Raw genomic sequence first — 15,032 nt, forward strand, 5'->3', positions numbered from 1 at the left:
ACGGAAATTCTTGATGATAGCAACCCTTTTGGAGATGCTCTAACAACCATAACTACAACAATAAGTTACAACCCTCGAAATGTTTGACCCCTCTTTGATAGCACTCCAGGGCCCTGTAGATATCAGCTATGATCATGGGGACTATGGTATATGTCTGCACATTAATCCCTTCCATCAGAGTTTTGGCGATCATGGTCAACCTAGTGTGGATTCTTCATTTTTTCATTAGGAACACTATCAGCCCTAGAAAGCACACAATGAACACGAACACTCTACGGTGGATATGACCCAGTGAAGTGAGCGCGATTTCATCATGATAAGTGCGGAAAGACTTGTTATGGCCATACCTCTCGTAGAGTTATTCGAAAGGTATGCAGGAATCCTTCAAGCACACTAGGTCGACATTCTTTTTCAGCCCCATCATTTTCAAAAATCCCCTGCCCATACGGTTCTCTGGCACCAAAAGCCTAGGAGTGTCCCAAGTCAACCCTGCAAGTCCTCCTATTTCCTCTAGAAGTGGTGTCATTTCTATGTCACCAAAACGGAACACAGCTCTTTCACTATCCCAGAATAAGGTGGCAGCCTCGATCAATTTGTTGTTTGGCTCGATATCTATCAGGGAAGGCAAGTTACCCAGGTACTTTTTCACATGTTTCTTGTCACTTAAAGAAAGATCCTCCCACCAATATAGAAACAATGGAGGGATGTTGCTAACCATACCGAATCTGGGGACCTCGTGCCTCATTTTCTGTAAAACAAAAGGGTTAGACCTTACCCCCACCGGACTCGACTATTTATATATTTATGATCAGCATATCGGCATTTAGTTCTCCAAATTAATGCACAAAACGTGGTTGCATCCGTTGGGATATGGAAAACCCGATGGACTTTGGATAAGGCTTATCTTAAAGGATCATTATGTGGACAACATAACTGATCCGATTAGGTTTGATCATGATGCATGCATAGTTTAAACAGAGTAAGGTTTCTAAGGGGTTTTAGACTGGTACCCTCAAGCGGACAACTTTACGGGGAAGGCACGGAACCATCGACTGCACCGTTGATCGACTGGTTTTACCACAAATAAGCCTTTCCGAATTTAAGGGTAGTAAATAGGAAGAGCGCAACCACTCATTAAAGCATTGCTATAGGATTTGAGATGCACGAGTGGAATATGATGCGGAGCATGATTTATGCAGCAATTAATAACATGTATTTAGGTAATTTCATGTAGGAAAAATAAATATAGTATTTAAACAATTGAAAAGACAATTATAGAAAAAGGAAAACAAAGAGACAAGTCAGTTTCATGAATAAAAGAAACATAAATGCTTAAAATAGGCAGTTAAATTCAAATAAAGGAGCAGGGTACGGGATAAGCATGCTTGGACTAATTTGTAAAAGACAAGTTCTCTATGGTAAGAGCCTAAAAATATCTCCAGCAGAGTCGTCATGCTGTCGCGCCCCCTTTTTTCCCTTCCCCTTTTGACGGGGAAGAGGTCCATGTTTTGACATTCAAGGGGTATAATGACTTATTTCCTTTTGGAAATTGGGTATTTGAAGAGTCGCCACCTAACAGATTATGGTGCGTTAGGGCACCTAGAGCGATTAACTCTTGGGTTGATTTGCATTACCAGAGATTAGGGTAAGGGCTCGAACTAACCTCGAGGGGAAGGTGTTAGGCACTCATCTTGGTCCACAACTGTGGGTCCCAGCCGAACTTATATTCACAAATTAGTCCATATAAACAGTTGAATCAAATAAATTGCAAGTAAAGCACGTAGGATAATTCAAGTAGTAAGATAAAGTTTTGAACAATTTTCAAAATAAATATTTAAAGAAAGGATTTTGTAAAGAAGGGTCCTAGGTAGGTTATCCTATAGGATCACCCCACGCAATATCCGGTAAACACTCCTCAATGAGGGGCTACATATGACGTTAACGCGTAGTCATCATATCCCATGTCTACCCTTCCCATCCCCTTATTGGTCATGCAAAACGAGTGTTTGGTCATTGATTTATATTGCGTGCTGCTACTCGTCCCTTCTTTATGGTCCTGGAGGGAGTTTGGACCTCTACCTATAGGTAGTTCTAGATGTACCCCTAAGGATTAGAAAGGCGAAAATTCTAAAGTGACAGTCAAAACATTTAGGACTTTCACACATAATGGGAGCAATTAAGAGGCTCAAAGTTTCCTCCTCAAACAAACACACAAGCAGCACGACTCAAACACAGTTAAGGTCTTTTATTAATCAATGTCCCAAAGCAAGATATCTAAGTGAATATGCAGAAACAGACAAAACTTTTTTAGACTCAGAAGTTATACCCTAGTAGTTGCCTAGGGACTCTTTTAAAAAATTGTTAGGATCAGAAAACATTGAGCGATAGAGACAGTTTCATAGAAATGCAATTTTTGAAAACGCCCTAAAGGCTTGCCTATACGCAGAATACTGGTGTTTATATTAATGCAGAAACAAATAGATTTTGAAATAGACTACCTTAATACCTATAGGCATGATATCTAATAAGATTCAGGCAGCTTTGAAAGAACTCGTTTCGGGAAATGCTTAATACTTAATAAGACCAATTTTAAAGAACTAGGCGTAATCAAGTTGATTTATTAGAATAAATTAAATTATCAGACAGTATTGCGAGTAGAGCTCCCTATAGGCATGATATCTAGGAGGTTTACTGATTTTAATCGATTTGCAGCAACATGCAGAAATACTCGTTATGACTAAATCGGAATTAAGCCTTATAGGCATGGCATCTACTTTTGAACTGATTTTAAGACATGATTGTTTGGGACCTACAAGCATGGTTTCTAAACATGACAGAATGTAAAACCTTATAGACATGGTTTTTACTTGATGTAAACAAACATAAAAGTGAAATCATATGGACATGATTTCTATTAGGCAAAGCAATCAGATTAAAGAGTAAAACTCTATGAGCATGTTTTCTATTGAGGCAAGCAATCAGACTTTAAAAGTAAGGTCCTAAGACCAGGATTTTTACCTGTATTGTCCCATAAAGTATGCATCTACCCACCCTTTTTACTAAATACCCCAATAACTGTTTACAAATTATTACAGGCCAATGAATGAATTACATAAGTAAAATAGAAAATCAAGAAGCTATTCTATAGGGAGCCTTCAATTAGGCCCAGGTTTCCCAAAGCCTCCAATGGTCTCATATGCCTTAGTTCCATATACAAAATCAGAGTCTAGGTGCATCAAAGTTCCCTAAGGATCTCAAGGATCCCGGGCAGTGCTTACACCTAGACTTAGTAACCAAAGAATTGAACAAGTACAGTGTGGAAAGGCCAGCCTCAGTATGCCAGAGTTCAGAGGGTTCTCAAAAGGATCCCAAGGCAGTACACATACTAGAGAGGGAAGAACTTATTGACTAAGAGTATAGTGAGAAGTGAAGGACACAAATTGAAAGAGTTTTAGTAAGACTGTGTTTAACAAAAGTCCTTTTTGAAAGTAATTCAGTAAAGCAACAGAGATTGTTTGAAAAAGAGATTGGAGTAGTCAACAAAGTTCAAACACCTTAGGATAGGATCATACACAGCTAGTTCACATAACCAAGTGAATTCAATTGTCACACAGGGGTCAAGGGGTTTGGGACACATAGAACATTTGGCTGCAAACACATAACCCAGCAAAGGTCTTAGGACTGGTTTAGACATGCTCAAAAACAGCTAACACTGGCATAGTCACAAACCAGACATGAAGAACACAACCATATAGAGGGGTGATAGGGATTTGGGGATTCATGGGATATAGGATGGTAAGTATACAATAAGTAAGAGACAATTGATAAGGCATGCTCAGAAACACACATAGGGGAATATACTAATCTAAAGGAAGGGGAAGACATAATAACATGCTTGATAATGTAACTCTTAACTACACATTTCACAATTGAACCACTAATAGAAGCAAACCAGAAATAAGAGAAATTGAAACAATATGAGAAGCATGTTGTTGTTGGAACTTTGAGTTGAAACTAGGACATACCAGTGAAGATGAGAGTAAGCATAATGAAAGAACAAGAGAGCACAAATGGTTCGCCTTGGCTTGTAGCCGACTAACAGTAGCAAATAACACAAGAGAGAGAGCAGAGATTTTATAGTATGAGAGATAGTTTTTGAACCCAAGTGTTCGTGTTTGTGCTAAAGAAATACTAGAGTACTTATAGTTTGAAAACTGGCAGTATGTAAGGTAATAATCATAGTAGCATGGTAATTAAGGAACTCAGAATCAGTCAGTCAGCAATCAAGGCAAGTACTCCCTTAAGTTAAGGGAATTACTTCAAACGGTAAGAACTAGTAACATATAAGGCAAGAGAAAATCAGTACATAACTAGTAAGGAAATAATCAAGGTTCAGTAAGCATGGGGTAGCAAATTAGGACCAAGTTCAGCAAACTCCAATTAAGGAAAGGATTTAGTCAGAATAAAATACCACTGCAAATAAGGTAGGGAATCCGTCAATTTAAGCAGACGAGGTAGAATTTAGAGTTTTAAAAGAAATATTTCAATCAAACCATCGATTAAGGAAATCAGAATCAATCAAGAAGGAGTCATGATTCTATACTTCAACATATAAATAGAGAAGATCAGCAAACGTAGCAAACAGGCAAGGTCAGCAATATTGACAGAAAGAGGCAAGAGATGAACAATCAAGATGAATACAATCACATAAGTGTGATATAAGTAGACTAAGGACTCAGTAAAACCTATTTGAAGCAGGGTAACCAACAAAAACTTAACAAGAGTCGAGTAGTCATGCTAACACACAGAATCAAAACAAGAATATCTAAAAATTAGGGCTTTTAACAAAGGTGAGTTGAAAAAGCAGTAAGAACATAGAATCAGTCAAGATATGCAAGGAAAGAGGTTTAAACATAAAGAAAAATTAGTTTAAACAAGTGTAGAAGAAACTCTGAGAAACCCTAACTTTAAATAGAGTAAAAATGAATTAAAGTTGATGATTTTTCAAAAGAAGTTTGAGAGTATTGTAAAACATAGAAAGAAACAGACTTAAATCGTTAAGAAGAGCACATATATGAGAGATACAAATGAAAGTTAGGGTTTCAAAGGAAACCCAAATAGAAACGGAAGAACCTGCTATAAACTTCAAAGATCGTAACAAATGTATCGTGATTTTGCTCAAAATCACACCGGAGAAGCCATGAACAACCAAAACAGAAATCCTAGATACAAGTCGGCATTGCCCCGGGCCCTTGAATACCTCAGAGATAATGAGCAAGGCAATGGAGGAACCATTGGAGGTTTGGGGTTGAAAGGTGGTCGCCGGAGATGGCCGGAGAGGGAGGCAGTGGTTGAAGAAGGCTAGGGTTAGATTTAGAGAAGAGAGAAGATGAGAGACTTTGTGGGTGGCGGAATCTCAGAAATGAGATAGGGTTAGGGGTTGTAGGAATTAAAAAAGGTAAGAAGTGATGTGGGTCGTTGATCTCGCCGTTGATTTGGGAGATCAACGCCCAAGATTTGATCTGGTAAATGGGTTCCGGGTTTGGGTAGGAGTTTATAGGGTCTGGGTTGGGTTAATTGGGTAGGAAATTGGGCAGGGAGTGGGTCCAATTTGGGTTACAATTGAAAGCAAAATCTGGCTATAATTTAAATAGCCACTTTTCCCCATTTAATTTTTAATAAATAATAAATAGTTTTCTGAAAATAATTTTTCTATACAAAAATGATTTAAAATATGTTATCATCATTTTAAAAATATAGGGTCCAATTTCACGCCTATAAAATATAATTATACATTAAAATGGGCTAACATTGCAATTATATTCAATTTAGCTTAAAAAATACTAAATGTAATTATAAAAATGCATGAATAATATATTAGACATATTTTGGCATAAGTATAGAAATTAAATGAATAAATCATTATAACAATAATTTAGGAAATAATTATTGGGGATTTTATGCATAAAAGGGGAGAGAATAAATCAATTTAAATCCTTAAAATTATGAAAAAAATTATAAAACCTTGTCCATGCTTATATATGCATATATGCTATTTTGAAGGTATTTATGCGCATTTAAAATATATAAGGAAAAATTGGGTATCAACAACTTCCTCCTTGATTTTCAAGCTCATGTTTGGTTTGAATTTTTTGAGTTTCTGCTTCACTGGCGGACACATGGGATTAGTAAGCAACTTGTGAGCCACTATGGATGTGCTCAAACCGATCATGTCATTATATGACCATGCGAAAATGTCCTCATACTCTCTTAGTAACTGAATGTACTCTTCCTTCTCTATTGGTGACAAGTAAATGCTGATGCGAGTCTCCTTGATGGTCTCCGCATCCCCCAAATTTACTACTTCGGTCTTGTCTAGATTGGACTTAGGCTTATTCTCAAAGTTTTCAACCTCCCTGATAATTTCCTCGGGTATTTCATCTTCTTCATCTGAATCACTATTCTCATGTTGCGTTGCCTCATTACATGTCACAGTCACTGGTTCATCAGGAAAAGTAATAATAACGATGTAGAAAGAAAAAGTGTAAAATAATAGTAATGAATAATAAGGAGAAAATGCATTTGATTAAACCGAAAAATCATCCAGACAAGTACGGCTCAATGAATCGAGCATTTATTTTGAAATAAATAAATCTTAAAACAAAATACTGGAAGTCTTAAATGCCTAGAATTGTTATAGAAGTTAAATCTGTCAAGCTACCCAGGGACTCGGTAGGCTCAGGATGATGTGGCAGTCTTGTTCCTGAGAACAGCTCCCCTCTTTACGGCCTGAATAGTGAGGCCTTCTTCCTCTTGCTCCTCAATTATGGCACTGCAGTCCATGTCTTCACCCTTCAAGAACAAATTCTTCAACCTAGCGAGTGCTTCCTCTTCTGCAGCCCCCATATCATATCAGCTTGGTGAAAAGCTTGTTCTAAGTGTGGCACTGGTTGCTCGAGAGGGTAATACGGTCCGCGCCATAGAGGCGACCAATCATTGTATTCTTTCCATGTGTACTGATATCCGAGCCCAAAGGTGGAACCATGATTTTTAAGCCGTATCGGTTTAGTGATACCTGGAGGTTCTTTCCCAACCCTTTGTTGGGTTCATATCCAGACTAGGCCAATATGCTTTCTATTTTACTGCTCCACCATTTATCCTTCTTGACGGCATTGACACGTTCAATGTGATGATAGGTTTCCCCTTCTAGCCTTCTTTTATGTCCAATAGCCGGGATGGTTTGACTAGTGTAAATGGGGTTACTCCTATCTCCGTGAATGATCACCTCCTAACGATTCCATTCGAACTTCACGGCTTGATGTATTGTGGAAGGCACGGCTCCAGCATCATGGATCCATGGCCGGCCCAACAGAAGATTATATGAGGCTGGTATGTCAAGCACCTGAAACTCGATGTCGAACCAAGTTGGTCCCATCTACAAGCAAAGGTTGTTTCCCTGATTGTGGCCCTTAGGGACCCATCGAAAGCTTTCACGTTCATGTTTCCTACCCGTATTTCATGATAACCTTTGTCCAACCTTTTCAGAGTGTCCAATGGACAAACATTGAGGCTTGAACCTCCGTCAACCAAGACTATGGCAATGAATTTGTCTTTAAATTGCATTGTTATATGCAATGCTTGATTGTGATTCAACCCCTCATGAGGTAGCTCATCTTCGTGAAAGATAATCTTATGACTTTCCGGTACTTGCCCTACCATATTGGACATTTGTCCACTAGTGATGTTATTGGATACATAAGCTTTGCTCAGCACTTTCATTAATGTGTTCTTATGCGCCTCTGAATTTTGCAACAATGATAGGATAGATATCTGAGCTAGGGTTTTGTTCAGATGGTCAATGATAGAATACGTTTGCTTGTACTTTCCTCCACATGTCATCTGGCCCTGTCTCAATGACGGGCTACCTGGTAATGGCATCCTTGCTTGATCCTCCCAAGTGTTCAGGTGTATAGACTCTTCCAGTCCTAGTCATTCCTTGTGCAACATCAGATTCTTCTACCTTGGCCTTCCCTTTTGGCCGAGCCTCAGCAACGTAATCCCAGGGTATTGCTTTTGAGTTGAATGGAGGTGTGGTTGATACTGTCACAGTGAAAGGTGTGACCACTTCTACTTCAAATGGAGCGGGGGTGGCCATAGGTGGAGCCACCTCTACCTTAAATGGAACTGTTGCAGTTATCTCTACCTCGATTGGTGACTGAGTCTGTACCACAATATAAGTAAGTGTGACTGCAACTTTAAAGTCATCGCCTTCTCGAATAAGCCCAATCGACCCCTCAGGGCCCATTCTTCGTTCGTTTCTATCACATGTACTCCACTACCTCTATGAGCATGGAGGTAGTTATCCCATTCTTCTCATATGTTGCGGCTTCATTTGCCTGTATGACCTTGTTGTCAATTAGTGTCTGGATCTTATCCTTCAATGTTTGGCACTCATCAGTGGTGTGCCCCTTCATACCGGAGTGGTACGCACAAGTTTTGTTCGGATTGACCCATTGGGATGGATTTTCTAATGCCACAATGGGAACAGGAGTGATGTAACCCGCAGCTTTCAACCTTTCATACAACTGGTCGATGGGCTCAGCAATGGCGGTGTATTATCTGGGTGGCTTGCGGTCGAAGTTGGGTCTTGGTCTTGGATAATTTTGGCGAGTTGGTGGTGATTGAAAATGGGATGGTTGGGAGTTATAGGTGTGGTGGACAGTGGCTGGTTGGGAATATCTGGGGAATGAGGGTTGATATGTGGGTGGTGGTTCTTGGTACGTAGTGGAGGTGTTTGATATGTGGGTGAAGGTGTTTGATATGTGGATGGAGGTATTTGGTATGCGGGTGGAGGTTTTTGATATGTAAGTGAAGATTTCGGGCCTTGGGCCACCATTACTGCCCTAACATCTCTCTTCTTTTATATGCCTCCTGATTGTAATGCCTTATTTGTGGCCTGTAGTGCCTCAAAATTCATTACCATCCCTCTCTTGATTCCTTCTTCGATTCTTTCTCCTAGTTTGATTATATCAGAAAATTTATGATTTTCGATAACCATCAATCTTTCATAATATTGTGGATCCTGTGCTCTTACAAAGAACTTGTTCATCTGTTCCTCGTCCAAAGATGGCCTGACCTTGGCCGCTTCTGATCTCCAACGGGTAGCGTACTCGCGGAAGATCTCGATAGGCTTCTTCTTGAGATTTTGGATGTAGAAAACATCTGGTGCATTTTCTGTGTTGAAACCAAACCGGTCTATGAAATCAGACGCTATACTTACCCACCTGGACCATTTCTTGGGGTCCTGGCTGATTTACCAAGACAAAGCATCCCCAGTAAGACTCCTCATAATGAGTTTCATCCGGATCTTTTCATCTTTCCCAACTTCAACTAGCTTGTCACAATAGGTTCTCAAATGAACCCTGGGATTACCCGTACCATCGAACATCTCAAACTTGGGAGGTTTGTATCCCTTTGGTAGTTCTACATTCGGCCGTATGCATAGGTCTTCATAGTTCAAACCTTTTATTCCTTTGTCGCCTTCAACACCCTAAACTCGGCTTGTCAACTTTTTGAGTTCTTTAGCCATATTTTTAATGAGCATGTCTTTCTCGAAGGATTCTAGTATATAGGAGATTAGTTAGATAGAGTGAGGTATAGTTTCCACGTACATAGGGTTGCTTTGATGAGCGCTAGGGACTTGGGTGTAATGATGGTTATTGGTGGAGTTTTGGGGATCGGGAATGGGTTGTGGTATGTTTTGGGGAGTGTGGTAAGTGATGGTTGTGGGTACTGAATTGGTTGATGGTGATGTTGTGGCGGAGTTGGTATTGGGAGTGGATCGAGATTTTGGGATGAAGTTGCGTATTGATTCGATGTGGGAGGATTTTGTGGATGTTGGTTTTGTGTGTTTTGGGGAGGTGTTGGGTTCTTTGTGTTTTGTTGGTGGATATCGGGGACATTTAGGGTGAGTGACAAGTTTGCCAAGTTGCGAACCTGCTCAAGTTCTCCTTGCAGTTCCCGTATCTTTTGTTCCAGTCTCAAGACTAGAAATTTGGGGATGGAGTACTACGGACATCTGAGGTTTCTGTGTTCTCAATATTCTCCTTTCGGATACCACTTAAGTTGTCCATTTTTGCTTTTTCTCTACCTTTGGTATTGCTTGGAGGAGGAGGAGGGCCTCTAGATCTGGTATGATATGCTGATGAGGCCAGTATGAGTGAACCAACCTAAAGGGATGGGAATAATCAAAATAAGGAAAACAAAAAGGTAACAAGTCGGTGAGGATTCTGAAATGTTTGCAGTATTTAAACACATATTGCGGGAATGTAAATTCGTGTCCTAATTTTGGGAGCTTCGTTGTGCCCGAGGTAGGCCCAGCGACAAATAAATTTGGAGAACTTTAGATACCAATAAATGCTTTATTTCATAGTGTAAAAATATACGAATCCCAAAACGACACTAAGATAATAGGAAAAATAAGTCACTACTGGCACTTGGCCTTATTACATTTTAGGAAAGCAAATAAATCTAGCCTATTTGGTCCTAGAAGGACCTTCCCCAGATTCAATCTTCCTGACTCCATCATATAGGTCCCCCAGCTCACGCTAGCCCATCAACAAGTAGGCTCTGGCCAGATGTCCTCCCTCAGCCCCTTCAGCGTTCTGGCAATCCTCGATCCTCTTTATGACTTTACCTTCCATCTCCACTATTCCTCGCTCTAGATATTCCAGTTTCTTGTTAGAAGTGACTGTCATTTCTTTCCAATCTTCGATCAACCTCACATTCCTCTCATGCATTTCTCGGTGCTCATTCTCGGAGTCGTGGACCTTCTTTCACAGCCTGTTGTATTTGACTTGAGCTTCAGCTTCCTCGTCTATGATTCTATTTCCTCGACCGGCTCCTGGCATCACCATTCCTTTTAGATTGTCTTATAACCATGCCGGGTAGAGAGGTTCGCACCCTGTATGATACCTGTATATCTTAACGGTGTTCTTTTCCATAATGATCTTGCAATGCCACATGTGCTGAGCTTGGCATTTGTAAGGGACGTCATCATCTTGGAAGTCTGCTCTGAAATGAATCATCTTGGCAACCCTTGGTATAGCCTGTTTCCTACCTGCTTGCCTCATAACTCGGATAGGGACATAAGGGTATATCCCTCTCAACCCAATTAGCACTAGGTGTGGAGCGTCCCTAAATCTGATGATGAATTCGTCTGTTGGGAACTATTCAAACATCCATTGCACCTGTTCCTCGGTCAGATTGTCAAAGAACTCTACCCATATTTGGCACTTTCCGGCTGAGCAAACCTGTCTAGAATGTAAGTCATCCACTTGGGGTGATGGAAGGCAATATGGTTGTTCCAAGCCCTTCGCAGAAATTCTTGGCGATAGTGACCCTTTTGAAAATGTTCTAACACCCACAACTGCAGCAACAAGTTACAACCCTCGAAATGCTTGACCCCTCTTTGACAGCGCTCCAGAGCCCTGTAGATGTCGGTTATAATCATGAGGACTATAGTGTATGTCTGTCCATTGATCCCTTCTACCAAAGTCTTGGCGACCATGGCTAACCTAGTGTGGATTCTCTCCCTTTTCTTTGGGAATACTATCAGGCCTAAGAAGCATACAATGAACACAAACACTCTGCGGTGGATGTGGCCCAGAGAAGTGAGAGAGAGATCATCATGGTAGGTACAGTAGGACTTGCTATGGTCATGCCTCTTATACAGATATTCAAAGGGTATGTAAGATTCCTTCAAGCATACCATGTCAGTATTTTTCTTTAGGCCCATCATCTTTAAAACCCCTTTACCGGTACGGTTCTCTGGCACCAATAACCCGAGACTATCCCAAGTCAATCTCGCAAGCCCTCCAATTTCTTCTAGAAGTGGTATCATTTCTATGTTACCGAAACGGAACACAGACCTCTCACTGTCCCAGAATAAAGTGGCAGCCTCGATCAATTTGTTGTTTGGCTCAATGTCTAGCAGGGAAGGCAAGTTAACCAGGTACTTTCTTACATATTTCTTGTCACTTGAGGAAAGGTCCTCCCACCAATCTAGCATCAATGATGGAATGTTGCTAACCATACCGAATCTGGGGACCCCGTGCCTCATTTTCTGCAAAAAATAAAAGGGTTAGGTCTTTCACCCCCACCAGACTCGACTATTTAAACATTCATGATTAGCATATTGGCATTTAGTTCTCCATATTAATGCATAGAACGTGGTTGTGTCCGTTGGGATTATAAAAACCTCGGTGGACTTTGGATAAGGCTCATCTCAAAGGATCATTATGTGGACAACATAATTGATCCGACTAGGTTTGACCATGATGCATGCATAATTTTAATCAGAGTAAGGTTACTATGGGGGTTTAGACTGGTACCCTCAAGGGGACAACTTGAGGGGTAAAAGCACGGAACCGTCGACTACACCGCTGATCGATTGGTTTTACCGCAAATAAGCATTTTCGAATTTAAGGGTAATAAATAGGAAGAACGCAACCACTCATCAAGCGTTGCTATGGGATTTAATACGCATGAGTGGAATATGATGTGGAGCATGATATATGCTACAATAAATAGCATGTAGTCAAGTATTTGCATGTAGGAAAAATAAATACAGTATTTTGAATAATTAAAATACAGTTACGGAAAAGGAAAACAAAGAGACAAGTTAGTTCGGGAATAAAAGAGTCATAAATGCTTAAAAGAAAATAGACAATCAAATCCAAATAAGGGGGAAAGGTACGGGATGAAACATGATTGGACTAATTCACAAAAGATAAGTTCGTTATGGTAAGAGCCTAAAGGTATCCCCAGTAGAGTCACCATGCTGTTGCGCCCCCTTTTTTCCTTTCTTTCCTTTCGGAGAGAGAGAGGGAAGTCCGGGTTTCGACACTCATGGGGGGTACTAACTCATTTTCTTGTTGGAATTGGGTTTTTTGAAGAGTCGTCACCTAACGGATTATAGTGCGTTAGGGCACCTAGAGTGATTAACTCTTATACTAGTTTGCATTACCAGAGATTTAGGGTAAGGGCTCGAAATGACTTTGAGTGGAAGGTGTTAGGCACCTCTCTCGGTCCACCAGGCCGAACTTATACTTATGAATTAGTCCTTTAACAAATAGATAGTTTAAATACATATTTGCAAATAAGGACATGTTTTGGACATTATTTGGCTCAAGTAATAAGACAAAGAATTTGAACAAGTTGCATATAAAAGAGCAAAGTTTAAACATCGAGGATTGGAAAGAGGGGTCCTAGGTTGGTTAGCCTATAGGATCACCCCACACAATGCCCGGTAAACACTCCTTAATGAGGGGCTACATGTGACATTAGCGCATAGTCATCATAACCTTACTACACAATCCCCTCCCCTTGGTCATAGCCTAAAGCGTTCTAATAACTTTGATAGATGTCCTATGCGTGCACTACCCGTCCCTTCCTTATGGCCCTAGAGGTATTTAAGACCTACTTTTGGACAGTTCTATAGCTTCCTAAGGTTTTAAAGGATAAAAGTCTAGGTGTCAATCAAGAACAAGTAGGACTGCATTTAAAGAGAACAGATTATAGGCTCACAGTCACCTCCACAAATAGAACAAGTAAATGCACGTCTTAAAATAACAGTCAGGTATTTAAGAGAAAATCCTAGAACATGATATCTAGGTGAGCAGGGATTATGCAGTATTGACTTAGGACAAAGTGTAGAAAATCCTATTTAGCTTGCCTACTGATTTAGACCTGTTAAACCTGAACAGTTTTAAATAACAAAGTACAGTTTCAGAGTTGCAGAATTTAAATCGCCCTAGAGGCTTGCCTAAACGCATAACAGTGATGTCCTAAGAGCATGATATCTACATTGATTAGGTAAAACAATGAATAGTTTTAAACGGACACTTGAGATCTTTAGACATGTTTTCTAGTGATAGTAAATTAAGGCAGTGTTTGAAAACTCATTAAAGAAGCAGACAGTTGATTAAACCAATTCAAAAAGAACTAACATGGATTAAACTGATTTGTTTAACTAAATTGATTTTAACTTCTATAGGCAGGATTTCTGATTTTAATTCCTATAGGCATGGTATATAATTGTTAAGGGCTGATTTTCGAACTTATAGCCATGATTTCTAGTGAGACGAATGTAGATACATGCAGTGGCAGAAATTGAACTCAATCACTTTACACTCTACAGGCATGGTATCTAATTATAAAGTTGATTTTAACCCTATAGACATGGTTTCTATTATTGAATCCATTTAGATCCTATAGGCATGATTTCTAATATCGTGAAAGCAAAGCAAACATAGCAAAGTATTAACATTATCCTATAGGCATGGTATCTACCCGAGTTACCCAACATATATGTAGCTATCCAACCCTTTTCACTAATCACCCCAATGTTGTTTATAAATAATTATTACAGACCAACGGAATAAATTACATAAACAATAAAGAAAAAGAAGAAGTTAACTATAGGGAGCCTGAAGCAGGCCCAAATGACTTCCCCAAGCCTCCGATAGCCTCAAATGCCAAGGTTCCATAGACAGTATCTTGTCTAGGTGTGTCAGAGTTTCCTAAGGACCTCAAGGATCCCGGGCAGTGCTCACACCTAGACTTTTCTCAAACAAGAACTGATTTAAGTGCAATGTGGAAAGGCCAGCTCTGGCATGCCATAGTTTAGAGAAATCTCAAGGATCTCAAGGCAGTACACATGCCAGAGAGGCAGAACCTAATATTCTAGGAGTAGTGTGAGAGTGCTTGACATAGTTTTGTTTTAAAAATAGTACAGAGATTACTTCAGAAGTAGGAAAGTTTTTTTCCCAGAAAACAGGAAATAACTTAATGGTAAAAGACAATTTGAGAAGAGTATCAAGCAGCAGACAAGCAATTGGTCATATTCAGATCACTTAACAATAGAACTTCACATGGGAATGAAAGGATTGTGGCACATAAGAATCACTTCAGGGTACAGGAATAAGGATAGTAGAAAACACAGTCACAAACTACATACACACTTAGGATCT

Source organism: Nicotiana tabacum, chromosome 18 (genome assembly GCF_000715075.1).
Source record: "Nicotiana tabacum cultivar K326 chromosome 18, ASM71507v2, whole genome shotgun sequence".
NCBI classification, from domain to species: Eukaryota; Viridiplantae; Streptophyta; class Magnoliopsida; order Solanales; family Solanaceae; genus Nicotiana; species Nicotiana tabacum.